This window comes from Hyaena hyaena, unplaced genomic scaffold, assembly GCF_003009895.1.
Source record: "Hyaena hyaena isolate Hyena2069 unplaced genomic scaffold, ASM300989v1 scaffold_48, whole genome shotgun sequence".
NCBI lineage: Eukaryota > Metazoa > Chordata > Mammalia > Carnivora > Hyaenidae > Hyaena > Hyaena hyaena.
This window is the reverse complement of record NW_024080680.1, coordinates 174,130-185,137: the sequence shown is the minus strand read 5'-3', so window position 1 is coordinate 185,137 and position 11,008 is coordinate 174,130. Positions and strand designations below refer to the sequence as shown.

At 35.6% G+C, this 11,008-nt stretch overlaps 1 non-coding gene across 1 annotated transcript; it reads right to left on the bottom strand.

Moving 5' to 3' along the window:
- Nucleotides 1–10,642: 10,642 nt before the first annotated feature.
- LOC120230836 lies at nucleotides 10,643–10,749 on the bottom strand. The gene has a single exon (XR_005528179.1). It is a non-coding gene; the product is annotated as a U6 spliceosomal RNA (small nuclear RNA).
- Nucleotides 10,750–11,008: the final 259 nt, after the last annotated feature.

Genomic DNA, 11,008 nt, shown 5'->3' with positions numbered 1-11,008 from the left:
GTCTGCAGAGAAGGGAATGGGTGTCTGATTGTATTGCGGGGATTAAGGTAGTCATTTATTAAACTTTAAGCTTCTTAAGGTCCCAGAAGCTGTTTTATTTCCAAAGTCGAGTCTTCTGTAGTGTAGTTTTTAGTAGACTCAAGATTTAATATCTGCCTCTATCACACTCCCTTCTTTTCTTACCATTAGGTTCTCTTTTTCATTTTCTTCATCTCTCTTATATTGCAAGCTCCACAAAACATTTGTTTTGTAAATACACACACACACAGAAAGAGAGAGAGAGAGAATTCTTCTATATGCAAACATCTGTGTTGAAAAGGTGATAAGAGAAAGTATTAACTTCAGCGCTGAATGTCACTAGATATCTCTTTTCTGCAGATATTTCAAGCATGCAAATATCTTTTGTATTTTTTTACTGTCTCTATTAAAGGCATGTGTTTTATAGTGAAATTTGCAGAGGTACATCAGCATCACAGAATAGAGTATACTGTAAATACCATGGTTCTATGATAAAAAAGGTAAGTGACATTTGCTGTTTTGGGAAAAATTTCATAATTTCTACTTGGGGAAGATAATAGTTGTCAGTTACTTGGAATACTTTTTCTTGTTAGTGGATTCTATCTATGAATTTATATTGAACTCCTAAAGAAAAACACAGATTCATTTGGTTGAGACCAAGAGTGTAGGGAAATTACAGAAAGGCCAACTCTAGATAATTGTGAGCGCAGAGAGGCCAACTCTATTGATCGTGTTTTTCTGGATTTGACACCATCTTTTCATAACAAGGTTTTATGGACCACAGGGTTTGCTATAAAAGAGATTCAACGCTTTATTGTAGATGCTCAAAGGAAGAGAATTATCCCTGTTATTAAACTGAGAGTAGTCTGTACAACCATATTAATTATGCACACACTTCCCATTGCTGTAATAGAGATGAGAATCACATTCTTAGCAATCAGTGTGTTCAACCTATAATTACTAGTGTCCTGGAAAAATAATATTTATTACAATTTTTTTTAAAAAATCATAATATGTAATCAGAATTACAAATCTTTTGAACTTGTCATGGTCTGGAGTTACCTGCTTGAGAATTAAACCTTATGTTGGAGACCAAAGCAAAGTTGAATCTCAGTTAATATTTAAACATTTTTCTCTTTACAGATGATATAGATACAATAAAATACCTTGTTTATATAAGAGAGGACCTCAACTGTTGTAATAAGACTAATTTTGTGGTTTTATTACACCCCACAAAAGCAGTTGATTTTAACTTGATGCCTATTCTAAGTTACTAATGAAGGAATTGAATAAAGGTTCCCACTTCAGACTTGAGATTATTCAAAGCTTCAATTATATTCAAGTCTGTTGATGCTTTTCAAATAATAGAACCCCTACTTGCAATTTGGAGGGTTATAAAATTTTTAAAATCAAGTAACTAGATTTCTTCCTAGGTCTGATGAAGAGAGCTAACAATTAGTAAACTCCCAAATTATACTAACTGGACTTAGCTTAGCTCTTTATGAAGTATATGGGCATTTATGGTAAGAAACAAATAGCTGATTGGGTCATTTCTGCATTGGAAAATTAAAGATTTTACTTTGAACCATGAAGGTTCAGTGTGTTGTGCTTTTTAAATGTATCACCAATTAAACTGCCCTCTGTTGCCTGAATATTGCCAGAGGCATATCATCTTAATGTCCGCATAGTTTCTAGTACACTGTGACCATTTAATCGTGCCATGTGAGAGGCAAATGTGTTTTTACAGTTGCTTATTTCATATTATTTTCCCAGTAGATCTGATTTCCATGTTGAAATGGTGCACAAAACTTGTCAAAATTTTAAAGCATGTTGTGTTTTGTATCTGGTTGATTCACCTATCGTGTAGGCTTCTCGCCACACCTCTTCCCCCTACCTTCCCTCTTTTCTGATTCCTTCCTTTATTACAGAGAGGAAGATGTCTGATATATTCATTGTTTCTATGATTATTTGTAATGTTAGGGCTATCAAATCCAATTTTTTGAAAATTTTCTCAGCTGTAAATCCAACATTTTCTCAGCTATAGAACTCAAAAGACATCGATTTACCCTCAGAGCCTTATTAGCCAGGGCAGTAATCTATCAGAATAAGGTGTTGGGATCAAAATGGGAAGATTGTTGCAGACAGAAATCTTCCCCCCTACCCCCATCCCCACCCCAAAAAAGGGACAGAACTTATTTGATTATTTTTTAATGGTACAGTCTTACCCAATTTTATTTTGTTAAATAAGCTAAAAAGTAATTTAGCATGATCTAAAGAATCAGTTATAATATTTGTTTATCAAGAATTGATGGAGAACTTCTTGAAAGCTGAGGTTCTGGGAGCCATGTACCTCTCTTTTGAAATGAGGGAAGTTTGCAGCTTACGCACACCATTCCAACCCCCTCCTCCACACTTGAACCCCCAACAGCATCTGTTGTTTCTCCCCTTTGCTTGTCCTTAAATAATATGCCATCTCTTTTCCTCCACCATTCCTTAGCTCTTTCTCAGCCGTCTCTCTGCTTGGAATCTGCAAGGCTAACGTCCTCACCATCCTCAAGTCAATCCTCAAAGATCCAGCTTGACCATCTATTTTATCCTGAAACATTTGCTCCCACCCCACTGTGAACTCCTGGTCCTCTCATTCTGCCTTTTTTTCCCCTTTTATATATAGTACTCATCATCTTTTACCCTAGGTAATTTGCTTATTGATTATATTTCTCATAGATTCAATTCCCGTATTAAAGTGTAACCTTCTTAAGGACAGCGATATTTGAACTGTTCATGGATACATTTTAATCACCTAGGACAAGTGCTTGAGACACAGTAGGAGCTCCGTAAATATTTGTTGAATGAATCAATCATTTTATATGACCTATTTGATATGGTAGATTTGTCTTTATTGCAAAGCAATACCATAAAAGATTCCCACAATTTTCTTAATTGCTTTTTATGAAAAGTTAGTAAGAAAGCATAGAGCCTGGTGAAGGGAATGAAATATTTACTGAGGACTAGGGAATAGTTATCACAAATGTGATACAGTAGCTCAGTTTGTATTGTTAGCTCCAAATCATAAAAACATTCAGATACTTGCTTTGTTCTTTATAAAGAATACCATTAGAGAATTGTACTTACTGCAGTAAAAATATTCCAACAGTTAACACCAGTAAAACTGTAGGTCATCGAAATATTTTCTGAGTTGCAGTAGGTGTGTTGTGAAAGTTTTGCAATGATACACATCTGAAATAAAAGGTGTATTGTGAAATAAATAAAGAGTTAAAGAGTTGGAATGCTTCAGCCAGAGTGGCAAACAACTTTTGTTTTCTGCATTGCACTATTTTATCCAAATTGCAGGTGCTGTTGAAAGTGAATTTATCACATTTTTAAAACTTACAGCTGTGAAACTATTTTTATCCCTCTTAAACTACACTGTAGTTTATATTCAAATGAAATCTAAATAAATATAAACTTTTAACCTGGAAATAAATTAAAGTAATAGTATGATAGCTTTTTTGTTTTGTTTTGTTTATTATTTTAAGAGAGAGAGAGACAGAGAGAGAGAGACAGAGAGAGAGAGAGGGAGTATGTGCATGAGCGCATAAGCTCGGGAGGGCCAGAGAGAGAGACAGAAAGAGAAAATCCCAAGCAGGCTCCATGCTGTTAGAGCAGAGGTGACTTGGGGCTTGATCCCATTAATGCTGAGATCATGACCTGAGTTGTTAACCAACTGAGCCACCCTGGTATCCCTAGAATGCTATTTTTGAAACATAGTCATTTTCACTATAAACACAATTAATAATCATTCTCGCAATAAATGCAACTGTATTTGTCATATTTGCTAAATGAGACAAGAATAGTAAAGAGTTATTGACAGAGGAGAAGTATTCAGTAGCAACCTCAAGTTTACCTTATGGGAAAAAAATTGGTTTTCTTGAAGAGTGGGAGAGATTTAATTAAACAGAAATTAAGGAAAAGGTTACTTTCTATTAAGATTTAAAAGGTTAAAAAAGTTAAGTACAAAGCAGTCCATGAGACCAGTTTTCCAAATGCTCACTTCGTTTGCATCACACAAAGCAGATAAGTCACGTGTTCCCCTCACACCCCGAAGTGGATAACGGAGGTATGTGTATAACATAAAAGAACATCTGTTAGTGGGTCTCTCCTGAAAAAATGGGAAGGGCAAAAGCTTCTTTCTTTCCAAATTAATTTGATAATGAGAGTTCTCTCTGAAATCTCAGATGACTCAACACAGAATAGCACAGAATGTCATAGCGTAGAGGGAATTTCCAATGTAAATTAATAGGTTGATGGTAATAAGTAGATGCAGCGCTAATTCCTCCTTTTCTAATTGCTAATATAATCATAATACAGGAAGGCAATGGGAACACATGAAAGTAAAAAAAGAAAAAGGACAGGTCTACTTATTATAATTTCAGAATGGGATGCAGCAGTAAATTTAAGGCTGAGGGAAAACTCAGTTGTTGTGGTGGGGTTTTGTTTTTGTTTTTGTTTTTGTTTTAATCATCCTTCCACTGAGGTAACTGCTCTATTTCCAAAAATGAGTTCTTAAAGAAAACTACAGTCTGTACTTTGAAATCAGGTGCAATTATCCTATTAGCAATTGAAACCTTCGCCACATTAGGAGAGGCTTAATTTAAACTACTTAAGTCTAAGGTAATTGGATTGACTATTCGCTAGTAACTAGACTGTATTTACTGGGATGGTCAATTCCACAGTCCTGTGAATGTAATCTCCAATTCAGAACCATCAGGGAATATCTATGGAAAATTTCTGGCTCACAATTATTTTTTGTGCTTAATTTAAATAAATCCCAAAGAGGATCTAAAAGTTGCTCTGAGTTACCTAACATGGTGATTGGAATTAAGGTGCTCCCATTGATAGAAATATCCTTTTCATAAAGATGTTTTGTTGTCATATATAATTATCTCAAATAAAGTCAATCAGTGTTATTCAAAGACAACAGGAGATAATAAGTAGAGGGAAAGGACATGAGTTTTTGTGTCTTGAGTTGCTATTTATTTATAAGTGGCTCAGTGCCTCACTTTCAACTAATTGTAAAGAAGAAAGAACCCATAAACTAAGTCTTATGAAACCATCAGTAACTAATATTATATTACAATTCTTGTATTACTCTTTCCAAGATTGTCTGCAACTTCAAACAGAATGTTTAGAGGTGGAAATATTTTAATTGAAATAAAGAGGCTCTAGCTGGTGGTACAAGTGGAAGACACATTTGTATGATGTCACTTTTCAAATAAAACACCAAACTACAATTTCTATTATGTTCATAATGAGTCTCTTTCTTGGATATTGAAATGAAACTTCTCATTGGTTTCTGGTTGTAGATAGTGTAGAGTGAGGACACTCCATCCTATCTCTCTCACCAAAATCAACTATAAAGCCTGAACAGTATAGACAAATCAATTATTTGAGCATTCTTCAAAGTAAATAGATTCACTGTAGCCAAAAGGTGAAAACAACCTAATTGTCCATTGATGGATGAACAGATAGTGAAAATATATTATATTTATACTATGGAATAATGCTCAGCCATTAAAAAAAATGAAATTTTGCCATTTGTGACAACATGGGTGTACCTGGAGATTATTATGCTAAGTGAAATAAGTCTGACAGAGAAAGACATTTATCATATTTATCACACATACGATGTGTGTAATCTAAACAAACCATAATGAAACCCAGAGTCATGGACACAGAGAACACATTGGTGGTTGCCAGAAGAAGAGGAGACAAAATTGGTAAAGGGGATTAAGAGGTACAAATTTCTAGTTACAAAATAAGTCATGGGAAAGTAATGTACAGCATGGGGAACATAGTCAGTGCCATTGTATTAACTTTATAAGCTGACACATGGTAGCTAGACTTATTGTGGGGAAAATTTTGCAGTGTATACAAATGTCAAATTACAATTTTGAACACCTGAAACTGATATAATATTGTATGTCAGTCATACTTCAATAATTTTTTAAACAGTTTAATAAATTAAGGCTTGGATAAACAAGTCAACCAGTATCTGTGCTGAAAATCATGCAAGTGGAAACATTGCCGTAAACAAATGTGACAAGAGAATGAAGCCTGTGGTGATCACAGAAGTAAAAATGTAAAAGAAAAAGTAACAAAGGATTTCAGGATTTAAAATTGAAGTTAAAAATTCACTTCAGACAAAATATTTGCTGTGAAAAATAAGGCAGAAATATGCTTATGTTAAGCAGAATTGTCCATCTGTCTCTCTGTTGCATTCAAGAACCAACTGGAGACTTCTTTCCTCATTAACATGGAAGACTGAGCTGGTGTTAGTGCAGAGCAGACGATGGTGCCTGATTGCAGTTCAGTAACAATATGACACCAGTGTCCACATATTTCTTTTAATTTTCATTGCTTTACTCAATGCAATTAGGTGAAATTCAGCGCTTCTAAAATATTATAGGTTATTCATAGTTCAATTAATAAAAGATTATAATTCTGAATATGAGACTGGTATGTGAAGATAGAATGGGCATTTGTTGGTTGTCCCCTCTCAGTCCATTCCTCCTTACTATCTTTCCAAGAATTTTCCATTTGGGTTCCTGTTTGTTCTGGGGAAGCTGAGTCTATCTCTGTGTCCTGGGACCAAGTCTAAGACAAATACCACTTTCCATTCCTCTGGTCACAGAATTTGGTGTAACGAAAGGTATGTAATTCTGACCAATCAAAGTGAACTTTTGAGTGTATGCTCAAGTTTCTGGGACAAAAACTCCCTTTCTACTACTGATCTGAAGGAATGATTTTGTATCCATGAGACCTATTAACTACCATGTTGGGATCATGAGGGGGGTGACATCAGTGCTGAAAACAGCAGAGTAAAGAGACTGGCAGAAACCAGTCATTTGAAGATATCAAGCCTATCCTAAACCTAGCTCCTCCTTCAGTTACAGTTAAATAAACCATATACTTTCCTTAACTGCTAAGCCAGTATTAGTTATTTTCTATAATAAGTAGCAGTATCACACCTGCTACAGATGGAAAACTAATGCTCTTTGTGATAGGTAGAATAATGGCCAACAAAGATGTCTACACTGTAATCCCTGGAACCTACAAATAGTTATATGGCTAATGGAAAATTGAGATTGTAAATGGAACTCAGGTTGTAATCATCTTATTTTAAATGCAGAAAGTATCCTGGATTATCAAGATGGGCTCCAAGTAATCACCAGCATCCTTAAAATTGAAAGTGGGAGACGAAAGATGAGTCAGTGTTAGCGTGATTCAACTCGAGATTAAGAGTCAACCCGCCATTGCTGACTATGAAGATGGGAGTCTAGAGCCAAGTGCCAGTAAAACTAGCTGATTGCCAGGGATTGGAAATACAAGGACATGGACTCTGCCCTAAGGCCCCAGAAGGACCACAGCCCTGATATCTTTATTTTAGTCCCATTTTGAACTTCTGATCTCCAAAACTTAAGATAATAAATTTAGACTGTTTGGAACCATCAAGTTTCTGGTAATTTGTTTCCATAGTAATAGAAAAGCAAAGTGCCGTTAAGTTAGCAGTTCGTGGGAAAAGCTCTCCATCATGTCCCAAGCTTGTTTAGATGTGCCTCTCACACTTCTTCAGCACCCTATCCACAGCTTTTATAACTTCTATATACTTCGGCATGTCTTTCATAAAAACAGGAATGTTTTCTTTTGGAGAGAGTGTGTGCACACAGGTGAGAGGGGAGGAGCAAGGGGAGAGGGAAAGAGAATCTTAAGCAGGCTCCATGTCCAATGTGGAGCCTTTTGCGGGGCTAGATCCTCATGACCTTGAAATCATGACCTGAGCTGAAATCAAGAGTCAGATACTTAACCGACTGAGCCACCCAGGTGCTCCCAAAACAGGGACATTTTCTTACATGATCACCGATAGTTATGAAAATCTAGAAACTAATACTAGGAAAATGTTAACACAATATTTCAATCTATAGTCCTTGAATAGTCCTTATTCAAATTTTATTGTCTCATTAATGCACTTAATATCAAAGCATGCTTTTATTTATTTATTTTTTGCTGGTCAAAGATCCAATCCAGATCACACATTGCATTTAGTTTTCTTGTCTTTTTCATGTCCCTTTTCTGCAACATTTTCTCAGTCCTTTGTCATTCGCATCAATGACATTTTTGAGGAGTACAGGCTGAGTATTTTTCTGAAAAATCCCACGGTTTGATATTTCCTTGGGATTAGATTCAGGCTCTGCATTCTTGGCAGGAATGCCACGGAAGTCTCCTCAGCACTTCCTACCAGTAGGCAGACGCTGTCAGGTTGGGCCAGTTACTGGTGATATTAACTTTGATATCACTTGGTTACAGTGGCAACTACCGTTTTTCTTTACTATGAAGTTATTAATTCACTGCTTACAATTAATATTTCATAAAGAGATACTTAGAAGTATCTTTTGCCTGTTACTTTACATCTATTTGTGGTCCTTGCCTGAAAAACGATGACTATAGTGGTTGTCAAATAGTGATTTTCTAATTTATTATGTCTCTCTTTATTACTGAAATTCTATTCTAAGGAAGAGTTTTTCTTATCTATTCATTTCGTTTTCTCACATTTATTTTTATTAGTATGAACTCATGGATTCCTATTTTGTTCTATGGCTTATAATTCATTACTGTATTTATTTTGCTTTACCATCTGACATTAGGCCAGTGGTAGTCTTTTCAAGCTGACTCCAGTGTTGTTTTGATATGTCTCCAAGAATCTTTGAATACTTTCTTACAGTCTGGCACTCTAAGTTCGTCTTGAACTTTTCATGTCCCAGCCCCAGAATCAGCTATTTTTTCAAGGATCCCTGGCTCCCTTTATTGGCTATGATATTTTGAAATCAAGATCTCAGTGCTAGGGGTGTGTGTGTGTGTGTGTGTGTGTGTGTGTGTGTGTGTGTGTGTGTTTTGGTTTTGGTTTTGTTTTTGCTTTTTTTTTTTGTTTTCAGGTCTTTTCAGCAAACAGACCCCACAGGTAGAGAGGAGACTTGAAGTCTTCAACCATAATTCTGGATTTGTCTAGTTTTATTTTCCAATCAATTTTTGCTTCATGTAATTTGAAACTCTGTTGTTGATGCAACAGTTAGTATGGCTGTGTTTTCTTGGTAACGTGCCCCATTTATTATTATAAAATGTTCCTCTTTGTCTCTGGTAATATTTTTGTTCTGAAGTCTACTTTGTTTAATATTAATATAGTCACTTCAATGTTCATTTTGTTTTCTGGTTTAAAAATAGTATTACTGAGATACAATTTAGACATCATACAACTCTTCCCTTTAAAGTGGTTTTTTTAGTATATTCACAGGGTTGTGAAACCAATACCATAATCTAATTGCAGAACACTCTGTTTACCCAAAGAAGCCCTGTATTTATTAGCAATGAACCCTATCCCTGCTGGACCCACACACAGAACGTTTAAGCAACCTCTAGTCTACTTTCTGTGTTTATAAATTTGCTTACTCTGGACATTTCATATAAGTAGAATCATATCACATGTGGTCTTTGTGACTAGCTTGTTGCATTTAGCATAGTGTTTTCAATCTTCATCCATGATGTAACATGTGTCAATGCCTATTTATTTTCATAGCTCGATGATATTCCATTGAGTAGCGTATTTGTTTGCTATTGCTGATATAACAAGTTATCACAAATTTAGTGGCTTGAATCAACATAAATGTATTGTCTAACAGTTCTATCAATTAGAAATTCAATACACGTCTCACTTTGTTAAAATCAAGATGATGGCAGAGCTGCATTCTTGTCTGGAAGCTGAGGAGAATTCATTTCCTTCTTTGTTCCATCTGTTAGAGCTGTCCCCCCCGTCCTTGCTTTACGGCCCTCTCTCTCTCTCCATTGTCAAAGCAAACAAAAGCAGGTGGAGTTCTCACATGGAGTTACTATGACTGACTCTTCTCTCTCCTTCCTCAAATTTTAAGGAGCTTTGAGCACCTTGATCTTTCAGGGTAACCTCCCCACCTCAAAGCCCTTAACTTACACAAGTTTGGAAAGTCCCTTTTGCCATGTAAGGTAACATACTCACAGGTTCCAGGGATTAGGACATGGTCATATTGGAGGCCTTTATTCTGCCTACCTATTTGGATATGCCACATTGATTTATCCATTTATCTCTTGATGGACATTTAGACTTTTCCACTTCCTGGTCGTCATGAATAATACACTTGTGCATTTCATGTACGTATATTTCCATTTGTCTTTGGCATATACTTAGGAACAGAATTGCTGGGTCCATATTTAACTTTGTGAGAAACTGCTACATTGTTTTCCAAAGTAGCTGCATCATTTTCCATCCCAGAAGTCTACGAATGTTCCAGTCTCTCCACATCCTTACCAACAATTATCAGTTCTTATCTTATTTATTAAAGCCATCCTTGAATTTTCCTTTCTAACTAATGTTTGGATGGTAAATTTATTTCCATTGTTTTACCTTTAACCTGTGTTTTTATATTAAAGTGGTTTTCTTGTGAACAGCATAACATGTATCTTACATCATCTTATGTTTGTATATATATCAAAGCCCTTCTCACATTTAACTTCTATAACAATTTTTGAGAGCCAAGTTTTGGAAAATAAGGAACACTTCACAAATTTGCCTGTCTTCCCTGCTCAGGGAACATGGTAATCTTCTCTGTATCATTCCAGTTTTAGAGTATGTGCTGCTAAAGTGAGCATTCTTATAATAATGTTCTTCCTTGATTATAACCTTTCTAAATTATAGGACATTTGAGGGCAGAGATAATGTCTAACCTACTTATAATTGTCTTTCGTAGCCTCATGCCTTAAGTACATGTTGGATGAATACGTGAAGCCTCGTAGATTTGAACAGTACACATTTTATTCAGAGACCTTATCCCATACTCGTCAATAGTCTCTTCAGTTATCTCTTGTTGCAGGGAAACCTGAGAGTGTAGGTTATCCACTTGAAAGGGGA